At 38.6% G+C, this 12500-nt stretch overlaps 1 protein-coding gene across 1 annotated transcript in view; it reads right to left on the bottom strand.

Annotated features, from left to right (window-relative positions):
- LOC119596492 overlaps window positions 1-12500 on the bottom strand; it is a 54503-nt gene that overhangs the window by 6198 nt on the left and 35805 nt on the right. The gene's annotated exons all lie outside the window — the stretch shown is intronic.

The following is a 12500-nucleotide window of genomic DNA, read 5'->3' as shown; positions in this document are numbered from 1 at the left end:
GGGGGGAGGGTCTAGGGAATATAAGATAAATGACCAAAAAAACAACAATGATAATAATTAATTTACATACAAACATACTAACCGAAGAACAATAGTAAATAGTAAATACCCAACAAGCCATTAGAATGAAATCATAATTACACATCATTATGTCTTTATCAACTCTATCTCTATCTATTCAATCTGTTGCTTTCTTCTTGTTTTCTTTTTTTATCAATTCTCTATCTTATCCCTTATTTCTTCCCATTCCGCCCTTTCATGAGCGTTAATGATAGTTGAGGAAGATGAAGGGAAGGGGTGGAAACTGTCAAAATTATTATCATTGTTTTTTGTTTTTCTTTTTTTTTTACGGTGGGAAATACAGTTCGCCTTTTTTTTTCTTTTTTTTTTGGAAAGATTATCTAATCAGTCTGATGTGTATTTTTTTTTTTTTTTATAAACTTAGAAAATGATACTGTGATTTTTTTTTCTTTGAATTAAGGACCCTAGAGTGAAAATGAAGATATTGCGTAATTATTTCGGGAAGAGGTGAGGTAGAGATAGATTAATAGATAGATGAATAGATCAATAGATCGATATATATATATATATATATATATATATATATATATATATATATATATATATGTAGATAGACAGATGGGTAAATAAATAGATAAATGGATAGATAGATAGCCAGATATATATCGATAGATAGATAAATAGATAGAAAAGCAAAATGACAATAATTTATAGCAGAGGAAACCGTTAACATGAAAGAGACTGCGATAAATAGATAAATAGACAGATAAACAAATAGACGTATAGACAAATGAGGCCGAGGAAGCTAGAGAGAAGCGATCAACAACAACAACAACAACAACAAAACCATTTTTCCCCGACTCTATTTCGAACACACAGCATGGCATAGCTTTACCGTCTAGCACCCATCAGGAAAGCAAAGCCACGTAGATTAACCTGTTCTACGATATTGTTCCCGAATAGAGTTCTACGGTTGTTGTATAACTCCCATCCCTCTGGTCCTACCCCCTCCCTCCCTCCTCCCCCCTCCTCCTCCTCCTCCCTTACTCCCTTCCCTTCCTTTCCCTAAATGTCTCACTTTCACTCCCCCTCTCATATTCCCTCCCGTCTTTTTTTTTTTCTTTGTTTATATTCTCTTACCTAAATCTTTTTCCTTCCTTTCTCCCTCGCTTTCTTCCCTCTATTCTTCTGATTTGCTTCCCTCAACCTCCTCCTGCCTTTCTTTCCCTCAATCTTCTACTTACCTTTCCCCAATCCCCTCTCTCTTCCTACTTTCTTCTCTGTATTCTCCCTTTCCTTTCCTTTCCTACCCCCTATCCTCTCGCTTCTTCCCTAACCTCTCTCTCTTTCTTCCCCAACCTTTCTCCTTTCCTTCCCCAACTCCTCTCATTTTCTTCCCCCAACCTCTCTCCCTTTCCTTCGCCCTACCCCCTTTCCCTTTCTTCCTCTCCCCCCTCCCACCCCTCTATCCCCTCCCTTTTTCCTCTCCCTTCTCCCTTTCTTCCCCCAACCCCTCTCCCTTTCTTCCTCTCCCCCCTCCCACCCCTCTACCCCTCCCCCTAACTCCCCCTGCACAATAAACCGGTACCTTTGATAACCAATTCGCCCATCGAATGACCACAAGGTCCATCGACCTATCTGGTATCTAATGGATTATCGACCCAAACGGATTCCAGAGTATTGCACTCTCTTGTCCCGCCACCCCGCTCCCTGTCCCTTCTATTACTACCTCGGTTCTCTGCTCTAGTTAACCTGGGCTTCACGAAATCAATCAATTAATAAAGTGACGGTTGTAAGTCACTGTTAAGGTCAAGTCCGTTCTTATTTATTTATTTTTTGTTTCTCTTTTCTTTTCCTTCTTTGCCTGTTGTCATTTGTTTGTTGTTATTTCGTTGTTGTCATCATCATCATCATCATCATCATCATCATCATCATCATCATCATCGTCATCACCATCATCATCACCATCATCATTATCATCATCAATATCCTTATTATCATTATCATTATTATCATTATATATAAAGTAGAAGTAACAGTGATTCCGTAAAAAAAAAACATACGTATTGATCATAAAACTAACACATCCATTCATATTCGAGAGAGAAACAACATTACATAAAATCACTTTAGACAAATTTACTCACGATAATAACTTGTTTATATAAAACGTTACCAAGCGCTGATTCCTATGACGGTAACCGATCGCTGTTTCAGGAGGTTCAAAAATCGAGATATATCTGGAGGCTCTCTGGCTAATGATTTCCTTTTAGTGTTCTTGAGGTAAGTTAATGAGTGTAATTAAGGCAACTCGGTGTATTGACTAAAGATATTTGAAAACTTTTTTTTTTTTTTTTTTTTGCGTTGGGGGTTGAGGAAGATAAGGAAAAAATGAGGGAGGGAGGAAGGGATCGAGAGGGGGGGGGGTGAAGAAGGTGAAGGAGAAATGAGGGAGGAAGGGATCGGGGGGATTTTTTGAGGAAGGTGAGGGAGAAATGAGGGAGAGAGGAAGGAGTGGGATATTTTTTGAGGGAGATGAGGGAGAAATGAAGGAAGAAGGAAGGGTGGGGGTATTTTTGAGGAAGATGACGGAGAAATGTACGCGTGTGTGATCGTGCGTTTGTTTGTTTGTGTATTCATATTTTTGGTGTGTTTATGAATGTGTGATTGTTTGTGTTTGCATGTGGGGATGTGTTTCTCTGTGTGTGTATGAGCGTATGTCTGTTTGTGCTTGTGTGCGGGCATGTGTATGTATATGTGTAAATGTATGAACGTAAATTTTCATCAAACTTTAGAACATAATCACTGTGTAATCAAAACCAATTAATTAGAACAAACACTGACAACGTTACCAAGGAAAACAACAACAACAACAACAACAACAACAACAACAACTAGAACGACCAACAACAACAACAAAAAAAATGGAATGATATATAAAAATAGAATAAGCCTGCGGTCTCTTCTCTCGATTTCAATCATGTTTAATTGTGTTTATTCGTCTCTCGAAATTCCAAATTTTACGCTTTTCCTCTCTATCTTGTTTTTTTTTTCTCTCATTGAAAGTTTTCCAAAATGACTCCTGAGGTATTTCACGCATCTCAGATATTAATCTTTTATGCCAATTTTAATTCGCTCTTTGATTGCCGATAATCTTACATTAACATTCTTTTCCTTTCCTTTATTTATTTACCTATTCATTTATTTATTTATCTATTTATTTATTCATCAATCTCTCTCTCTCTCTCTCTCTCTCTCTCTCTCTCTCTCTCTCTCTCTCTCTCTCTCTCTCTCTCTCTCTCTCTCTCTCTCTCTCTCTTAATCTTTCTATATATCATTTTAGTTTTACGTTTAACCTGTTTCTCTCTAGGACAAAATACAACGAAATGATAATGAACGAAATATTAATGAACAAAATAATCCAGCGGGTTATTAACACCTGATACTGATATGAATATTTAATGTCAGAGATGGTTTAGTAAATGGATGTTATAGCATATGATATATATATATATTTTTTTTTTTTCATAATGCATATATATGTGTATATACATACATACATACATACATACATACATACATTCATATTATACGCACATACATACATATATATATATATATATATATATATATATATATATATATATATATATAGTATATATATATATATATATATAGTGATATATATATATATATATATTACATATATATATATATATATATATATATATATATATATATATATATATATATATATATATATATATATATATAAATGCGCAGACAGATAAAAAGATAGATAGATAGAAAGACAGATAAAGCTAGAAATGAATAGTTATATATGTAGATAGATAGATAGACAGATGAATAGATATATAGAGAGAGGAGAGCGAAATACAGATAGATAGATAGATAGATAGATGAATAGATAGATAGATAGATAGAGAGAGAGAGAGATAGAGAGAGAGGATTGATAGATAGATAGATAGATTAGATAGATAGGTAGATAGATAGGTATAGAGAGACGAGAGAGCGATCGTCTTACTCTTCGTATCATATTTCATATCATTCCGAAAAAAATTATGATTAAGAACGCAAAACCAATGATCCCGTTTTCATCATCATGGCTGTTGTTGTTTTTATTGTTGTTGTTATTTAGTTATTCATTCATTATTTTTTTTCTTATGGGGGGTACAATTCAAAAAGGAAATGATGTGAGAATTTTTTTTTAAAGTAAGTTAAAAGTAATTTCTTTGAATTTCAGAATATTCAAATTTTTCAATAAAAAATCTTATGTCTTACGTTCCTCATTGCATTTACATTTACAAAATTTTTAGAATCTTTTTCATAATGATTTGGTGTGATTTTATTTATTTTATTTTATTTTTTTTTACAATTTTTACACGCTCTTGAACAGGAAAGAAAAATATCCCAATATCTGGTTTTGCAATTGACCCGTGTCTAATTGCAATGAAAAAAGAAAGCCTCACGATTATTGTTTTCTTATAATGCGCTCTCTCTCTTTCTCTCTCTTTCTTTCAATCTTTCTCTCTCTCTCTCTCTTTCTCTCTGTTTCTCTGTCTATCTATCTGTCTGTCTCTCTCTCTCTCTCTCTCCCTCTCCCTCTCACTCTTTGTTTATCTCTGTCATCTCTCTCTCCCCCCCCCCCCCCCTCTCTCTCTCCCCTCTCTCTTACTCCCTCCCTCCCTCCCTCTCTTTTTCTCCCTCTCTCTTTCATTCACCCCCTCTCTTCTCTCTCTATTCCAACGCCATTCCCTCCCCACTGTTTTTGAACACCTTCTACCCACTGCTCTGATTAACCAACACTTGAACAAGGCCAATTCTCCTAACAAGCGAAGTATCTGATCGTGACTGAAATTTTGTAACAGCAGTTAAGTTGTCTTGAGTGTGTATCATTACATCTACTTTCCAATAACTTTCTATGAGCTTTTTTATGTAGTTGGAGGAGGAGAGAGGAAGAAGAAGAGGAAGAGCGAGAGCGGGAGAGGGATATATGGAGAGAGAGAGAGAGAGAGAGAGAGAGAGAGAGAGAGAGAGAGAGAGAGAGAGAGAGAGAGAGAGAGAGAGAGAGAGAGAGAGAGAGAGAGAGTAAAAAATTAGATTTTTATATCGATATATATAGATATATAGATATATAAATATATAGATAATAACTGAATGAGAGCAAAGAGAGAGGATTTTCGACTTTTTTTAGGCCGAGAACTATTGCCTGTAATATCAAAAGTTAATGATTTCTCTGTAATCATTATTTCAGAGCTTATAAACCCCTACGCCATTTTATCTCGCAATATTTTATCAATTTTCTTGCTTCTTTGGTGTTCTTCTTTTCTTTCTTTTCTTCCTCTCTTCTCTGCTTTTTCCTTTGGATAAAATTTTAGATCATTGTTGTTTCTCCCTCTCTCCCTTCTCCTTCTTTCTTCCTCGTCCCTCCTTCCTTCCTTTTCTCCTTCCTCTCTTCCCTGTTTCGTCAAGATGCTCCTCCTCCTTTTTCCTTCCCTCCTCCTCTTTCTAATCCTCTTTTCCCTCTCTTTTCCCTTGTCTCTCTCCCTCTCTATCCTTCTCCCTTCGTTTTCCCTTTCTCCTTTCCCTGTCTCTTTTTCCTCCTCCTTCATTTCTTATCCACTTCCACCCTCTTCCACCCTCTCCTCTTCCATTCCACCTCCTCCCTTTCCCTTTCTTCATCCTTCATCCCCTCACCCTCTTTTCCAACCTACCCCCCCCCCCCGCTACTTCCCCTCTTCGCGGCCCAAAACCCCACCTCCCGCCCCCCATTACAACCCCACCCCCACTTCCCTTCCTCCCTCCCTTTCAACCCCACTTTCCCAACCACACCTTTCTACCCTACTTCCCCACTCCCTTTTCTCCACCCTCCCCTCCTCCACCCTCCCCTCCTCCACCTATCTACCCTTCCCCATCCACCCCCTCATCCACCCTCCTTTCTCCTAAACCCCTCCCCATCCCTTTCCAACCCCATCTTCCAACCCTTCCCCCCTACCCCCTTCTTCCAACCCTTACGCCACCCCCTTCCCTCTTCCTTCCTCTTCCACCCCCTCCTTCCTCTTCCACCCCCCTCCTTCCCCTTCCACCCCCCTCCTTCCTCTTCCACCCCCCTCCTTCCCATCCCACCCCCCTCCTTCCTCCTAAACCCCTCCCCCTTCCCTTTCCACCCACCCCCCAACCCCAACCCCTTTCCCTCACACTTGGCTGCCTTAATCAAGCACGGTGGTCGCAGATTGGAGCTAAGGTTTCACGTCCTTTGCCTTGCCGACGCCCAGGGAATTCGACCGACTCATGTGGCGTAGCCTTTGTTGTCCTGCCTTGGGTTGCGGGTTCTTTGGGAGGGGGTTGGGGGTGGAGGGTGCAGGGTTTAGGGGGGGAGAGGTGGGGAAGAGAGGTAAGGGGTAGAGGTGAGAGAGAAAGGAAAGGGGTAGAGGTGGGGAAGAGAGGTAAGGGGTAGAGGTGGGGGATAGAGGTGGGGGAGAATGGTAAGGGGTAGAGATGGGGAAGAGAGGTAAGGGGTAGAGGTGGGGGAGAGGTGTGGGGAGAAGTGGGGGTAAGGAGGGTGGAAGGAGGGTGGAAGGAGGGTGGAAGTGGGAAGGAGGAGGGGAAAGTAGGGAGGGGAGAGAGGTGGGAGAGTTGAAGGGGGTAAGGAGGGGAGGCAGGGTTTTTAGGGTAAATGGGTTTGGAGGGTAAGTAGTAGCAAGAAGTGGGGAAGGAGGGAGGGGGTGGGAAAGCGAAGGAGGGGGGAGAGGAGGTAAATAGGGGAGAAGAGGTGGGGTTGAAAGGTGAGTCGAAGGGGAGGGGGAGATACAGGGGAAGGACAGGGTAAGGGATAAGGGGGTAGGGAGGGGAGAAGGAGAGTGAAGGGAGGAAAGTGAAAGTAGGGAGAGAAAGGGTAAGAGGAAGGGAGGAGAGACAAGAGGGGGAGAGGGAGGAAGGAGAAGTTGGTGGGGGGGGATGTGAGAGGAGGGGGGGGGATAGAAACGTCTAGTTGTAGAAGTGAAATAAATGGAAAAAAAGTGTTTTCCATCTTACATATTCGTGTTTTTCTTCGAAAATAAGTTGTAAATAATTATCATACATATATACTTACACATACATATACACATAAAACTATGACAATATCTATATCATCATCTGTATCATTACCTATATCTATGTCTGTATCTATAATCATATTTATATATATTATATATCTACCTATATATCTAAAAATCTATCAAAAATCAGTCAGTCAATCTATCTGCTTATCTCTTTATCCATTTATCTATCTACTTATCTATCTGGAATGTCACAATTCCCATTTTCTTCCAAACAAAACGTGCTATGTGTTTTCAACAATGATTCTGGCAATTTTTGTAATATGAAGTTAATAGTATCGATCAAATCAGGACTAGTATTATGAAAGCGCTGTATATAGCAAGCTTTGAAATGCGTGTTTGAATGTCATTTGCATAGTAAGTGTAACTCTATAAAAAAAAATGTCGTGGGTTCTGACCAAATTACAATTATTGCATTTTTTCAACAGATTGCACAACGATATGGAATGGAATGTTGACAACTTATGCAGATGAATGTTTATGGTGACAAAGAATGTATGGTAATTTATGGAAATTATTAGATAACATATTTTGGTCCTATTATCTTCTGAATTTCAATATGGCAGTGGGACAATATCTGATTTATATTGGCTGAAAAAAACATTAGTCAGGCACACATATTTACGTAAATGGGTGTCTGTTTGTGTCCTCATTTATGCTGGTGTTTTTTTTAGGTTTGCTTGTTATCATTGTTATTTTAATTTTGATATATTATTATCATTATCATCGTGAATATCATTATCATTATTATTGTCAATATTATGGGCATTGCTACTGTTGCTACTATTCTGTTACTACTACTACTACTACTACTACTACTACTACTACTACTACTGCTACTACTACTACTGCTGCTACTACTACTATTACTACTGCTACTACTACTACTACTACTACTCTATACTACTACTACTACTACTATTACTACTGCTACTACTACTACTACTACTACTACTACTACTATTACTACTACTATTACTTCTGCTGCCGATGCTACTGCTGCTGCTACGACCACTTAGCACTATTACAACTAGTTGTAATAGTAATGGTAGTAGCACTACTACCACTAGTACTACTGATATCGTTACTATCACTGTCATTACAATCCCTACAATTATCATTATTATCCTTATAATCCTAATCACCTTTAACGTTTACCTTATTCAGAATGTTAATAGCTACCTGCGTGTTTCTAAATGTATCTGCGTGCTTCTTTGCCTGATCAATAATGTTTAATGTATGTTGTATGTAAGAGTTAGACAAAAATTATTGTGAGAAATTATCGCGGGCCTTTTATCATAATATGAATTTCTCCTTTCTCTTCTCTCATTCTCTTTCTTTCTAAATTAAGGCATCAATAAAAATCGCGGAACAGCCTTGATATCTCCATAATTATCTATTTTTCATCTTTATCTATCTATCTCTCTGTCTGTCGGTCTTCGCAACCTCTTTTTCTTTTTCCCCTAAATTAAGACATCAAGGAAAATTCAAGATACGAGCTTTGTAACTCTCATGCAGCTAAATAAACATCTTTACCACAATACTGTACCCAGGATATATCGCTCCCACCCACGTTATGAAGTATAAGATTATCCTAGAGAGTAGAGCATTATCCAAATTACCCTAAAATAAGGGGGTTCGGGTATGTGTGGGGGAAGAATTATTCCCTCATCTGACAGCGATGAGGTAAGTGCGCGAGCGACCCTCTCATATGCCTGTAATAGATGCTTCTGTTATGGGGGAAGAACATGCAAAGGTCTAGGGGAAAAAGGTCGGAGTGGGGGAAGACAATGGGCGTGATGGCGGGAGAAAGTGAGTTCAAGAGAGCATTGTTTGTCCAATACTTAGTTTGTTAGTTTTGTTTTTGATGTGGAAGTCGGTAAATCGATATCATTTGAACTTGAAGAGTATGAAAAATTATTTTGTGATTTTTCTTTTTTAATTAGTGACGATAAATAACCCTTAACATGAAAGTATGAAAAAAGAAGAAATTCAAATAATTATCAAAAGAAAGGGAGGATGATGATGAAAAAGAAGACGAGGAAGAGAAAGAAACGAAGAACTATTTCTTATGCTGAACAAAACAGGGCTATAACATGCCTATTAACTCGCAAGAAACACACGCAATGGAATAAAGAAAAAGGAAAAGATGGACAGAGAGATATGGTAATGGAAGTCAACAATAACGATGAAGAGAGAGAGAGAGAGAGAGAGAGAGAGAGAGAGAGAGAGAGAGAGAGAGAGAGAGAGAGAGAGAGAGAGAGAGAGAGAGAGAGAGAGAGAGAGAATGAACTAAGTGAGTCATGAATAATTAAAATCGAAATAAGAGAGTACCTTTTCGTGCAACAGACAGACTAACGAGTATGGAGTAAGTGCTTAGCAAATTACTTAAGAAAGAGCTGACATGCAAACGAACAAAATATCTAGCAACAGAGAATTGAATTCAGAATTATTTGAGCCTAAGTCATGAAAATAAATTGTTTATGCTATTTAGAGACAATAGCAAATAAAGGTAATAATAATAATGCTATCCTCTAAATGGTTTTCAACCTGATTTACGATGTATTTATCATTTATGGGATAATGAAAAAGATGACAATAAAGATGTTATGAATTAAATATCTAAAAGTCTCGAAAAAAAGTTTTATATGCAACTTTTGCAAATGATCATACAGATCAAAAACCAGAAAGATAAGTTCAATAAGTTAAGTAAGTTCATAAATCTAAAAAAAGTTTGTAGTACATACAGGGGTTCAAAAGCGAATTGAGTCTACGGATTCTCTGCGCCGCATTTCGTTTAGTCGGGCCGTATTGGCGTGACTTTTCTTCATACTTTCTGTTATTATTGTGGAAAGAGAGAATATACACATTGACGAAAATGTCTTTCACCAATTATGATGTTATCAAGGGTCTTAAAAATGGAGTGAACAGAAAACGAAATGTTGAATGACAGAAAAAATATCGACTGCCAAAAAAATGCGGAAGACAGGGAAGCAAGGAAGTTATAGAGAGGAGGAGGAGGAGGAGGAGAGAGAGAGAGAGAGAGAGAGATAGAGAGAGAGATAGAGAGAGAGAGAGAGAGAGAGAGAGAGAGAGAGAGAGAGAGAGAGAGAGAGAGAGAGAGAGAGAGAGGGGGGAGGAGGAGAAAGATCAGGAATGAGGAAAATGAAGAAAAGAGAGGAAAGAAAACCGAGGAAGGGGATATAAAGGAGGAAGAAAGAGAACAAAAAAGAGAATAGAGTATAGAGAATAGAAAAGAAAAGGAGAGAGGAAAGAGAAAAATGGGTGGGGGGAGTGAACAGAGAAGAGGATAAAGAGAAATCTGAAAAGCAAAAGAGGGAGAAGTAAAAGAGAGGAGAGAGAGAGAAGGAAGAAAATAATAGGACAGAATGACCAAGGAAGATATTCGGAGAATGTGATATTCGTTCGTTAGATTACGGAAAACATCCTAAAGAGATTAGTCGTAACAATATGTATACTACGCTGGGGGAAGAAGTGAAAATTAAGGTAAATACACTGATAAATAAATAAATTAATAAGTATATATAATAACACAGACAATGAAAGAGACAAATAAATAAGGAGAGGGGAGAATTAATAAATAAGTATATATAAACAAGGAAATAGATGAATAGATAAAAGGGAGGAGAGGAATAAATTGATAAATGAATTAATAGATAAAAAGGTAATGGAATAGATCAGAAGATTAGGGGGAGATGAAGAGTCAGAGGAAATATGAGGGGAAATGTAATAGAAGAAATGGAAGAGGAAAAAGGAGAAAAAAAGTTAAAAGGAAGAGAAGAAAAGGAGAAGAAAGAATATTTTCATGAGTTTCTTATGTCAATATTGTGACGTCATATTACCCCTGTTATTACTACGCTTGCCTACAGTCATTATCCATCATTATTTTGTGGTAATGCAATAAAACAGAGAGAGATAGAGATAGATAGATGGATAGACTGATAGACAGATATATACATATATATAGAGAGAAAGAGAGATAGAGAGAAAGAGAGAGATAGAGAGAAAGAGAGAGAGAGAGAGAGAGAGAGAGAGAGAGAGAGAGAGAGAGAGAGAGAGAGAGAGAGAGAGAGAGAGAGAGAGAGAGAGAGAGAGAGAGAGAGAGAAAGAGAGAGAGAAAGAGAAAGTCAAACAAATCCAGAAAATGAAATCAAAAGAAAGAAAGAAAAAACAACAACAACATAATACCAAGGCAAGAAAGTAAAATAATAATAATAATAATAATAATAATAATAATAATAATAATAATAATGAAAAAACGAGGACAAATGATCTCTTATTCACTCCTCTCATCCCTGCCTCACTCCCTCCCCGCCCACACTCCCTCCCCGCCCACACTCCCTCCCCGCCCTCACGCCCAACATCTGCATAATCCCAATTCTAGGATCTTAATAGGAGTTGTCAAGAGGCGGTCGACAAGGGGAGACAGGGGCGTAACTTTCTTGCTAATGGATGAAATCTGTCATTGATATTACTTTGACAGTTAAATTGTGTTTCCTTTGACGGCTGAGGGAGAAGGAGGGAAGTGAGGGGAAGGAGGGAAGTGAGGGGATGGAGGGATGGAGGGAGAGGGAGGGAGGTAAGGAGAGGGGGAAAGGAGGGAAGGAGGGAGGGGATGGGGGAAAGGAAGGAGGGTGGTATGGAAGGAATGATGGAGGGATGGTGGGAGGGGAAGAAGAGAGGGAGGGAGAAGGAAGAGAAAGGGAAGTAGAGAAGGAGGGAAGGAGGAAGGGGAAGGAGGGAGGGAAAGAGAGGGGAAAGGAAGGTAGGAGGGAAGAACAGAGAGAGGAAAGGAAAGGAGAGAGGGAGTGGATGGAGGGGAGGAAGAGAGGGCATGAGAGGAAGGGAAGATAGGAAGGAGGGATGAAGAGAAGAGGAAAAAAGAAATGAGGAAAAAGAAGAAGAAGGAGGAGGAGAGTCAAGATGAAGAGCCAGACGGAGGGAGAGAGAGAGAAAGGGAAGAAGGAAGGAAAAAGGGGAAAGAGATAGAGAGGAACGAAGGGTGAAAGTGACAGAAGTGTCAAAGAGGATTAACATTTTCTGACTGGCGTTGATAGGCAGAAGGACAGACAGAGAGGAAGGGGATGAAAATGGATATGGAGAAATGGATAACATGGACAAATAGGGGAATAGAAACGTGGAGGTGGAAAGGAAGGGTGGAAAGCAGAGAGAGAAAGATAAAAAAGGAAAACTTGTTAGTCCATTATGCAAGGTAAGTGAGAAAAAAGAAGAAGACGAAAAAGAATGAAAGAAAAAATATTCAAAGTAAAAGGAAAGAAAAAGAGATGGAAAAAAGTTAATAATCATATTGATGATACAGATATAAATGGAAATGAT

The sequence above is a fragment of the Penaeus monodon genome, chromosome 38 (assembly GCF_015228065.2).
Source record: "Penaeus monodon isolate SGIC_2016 chromosome 38, NSTDA_Pmon_1, whole genome shotgun sequence".
NCBI classification, from domain to species: Eukaryota; Metazoa; Arthropoda; class Malacostraca; order Decapoda; family Penaeidae; genus Penaeus; species Penaeus monodon.
Note: the sequence above shows the minus strand (reverse complement) of the source record. Positions and strands in the feature narration are given on the sequence as shown.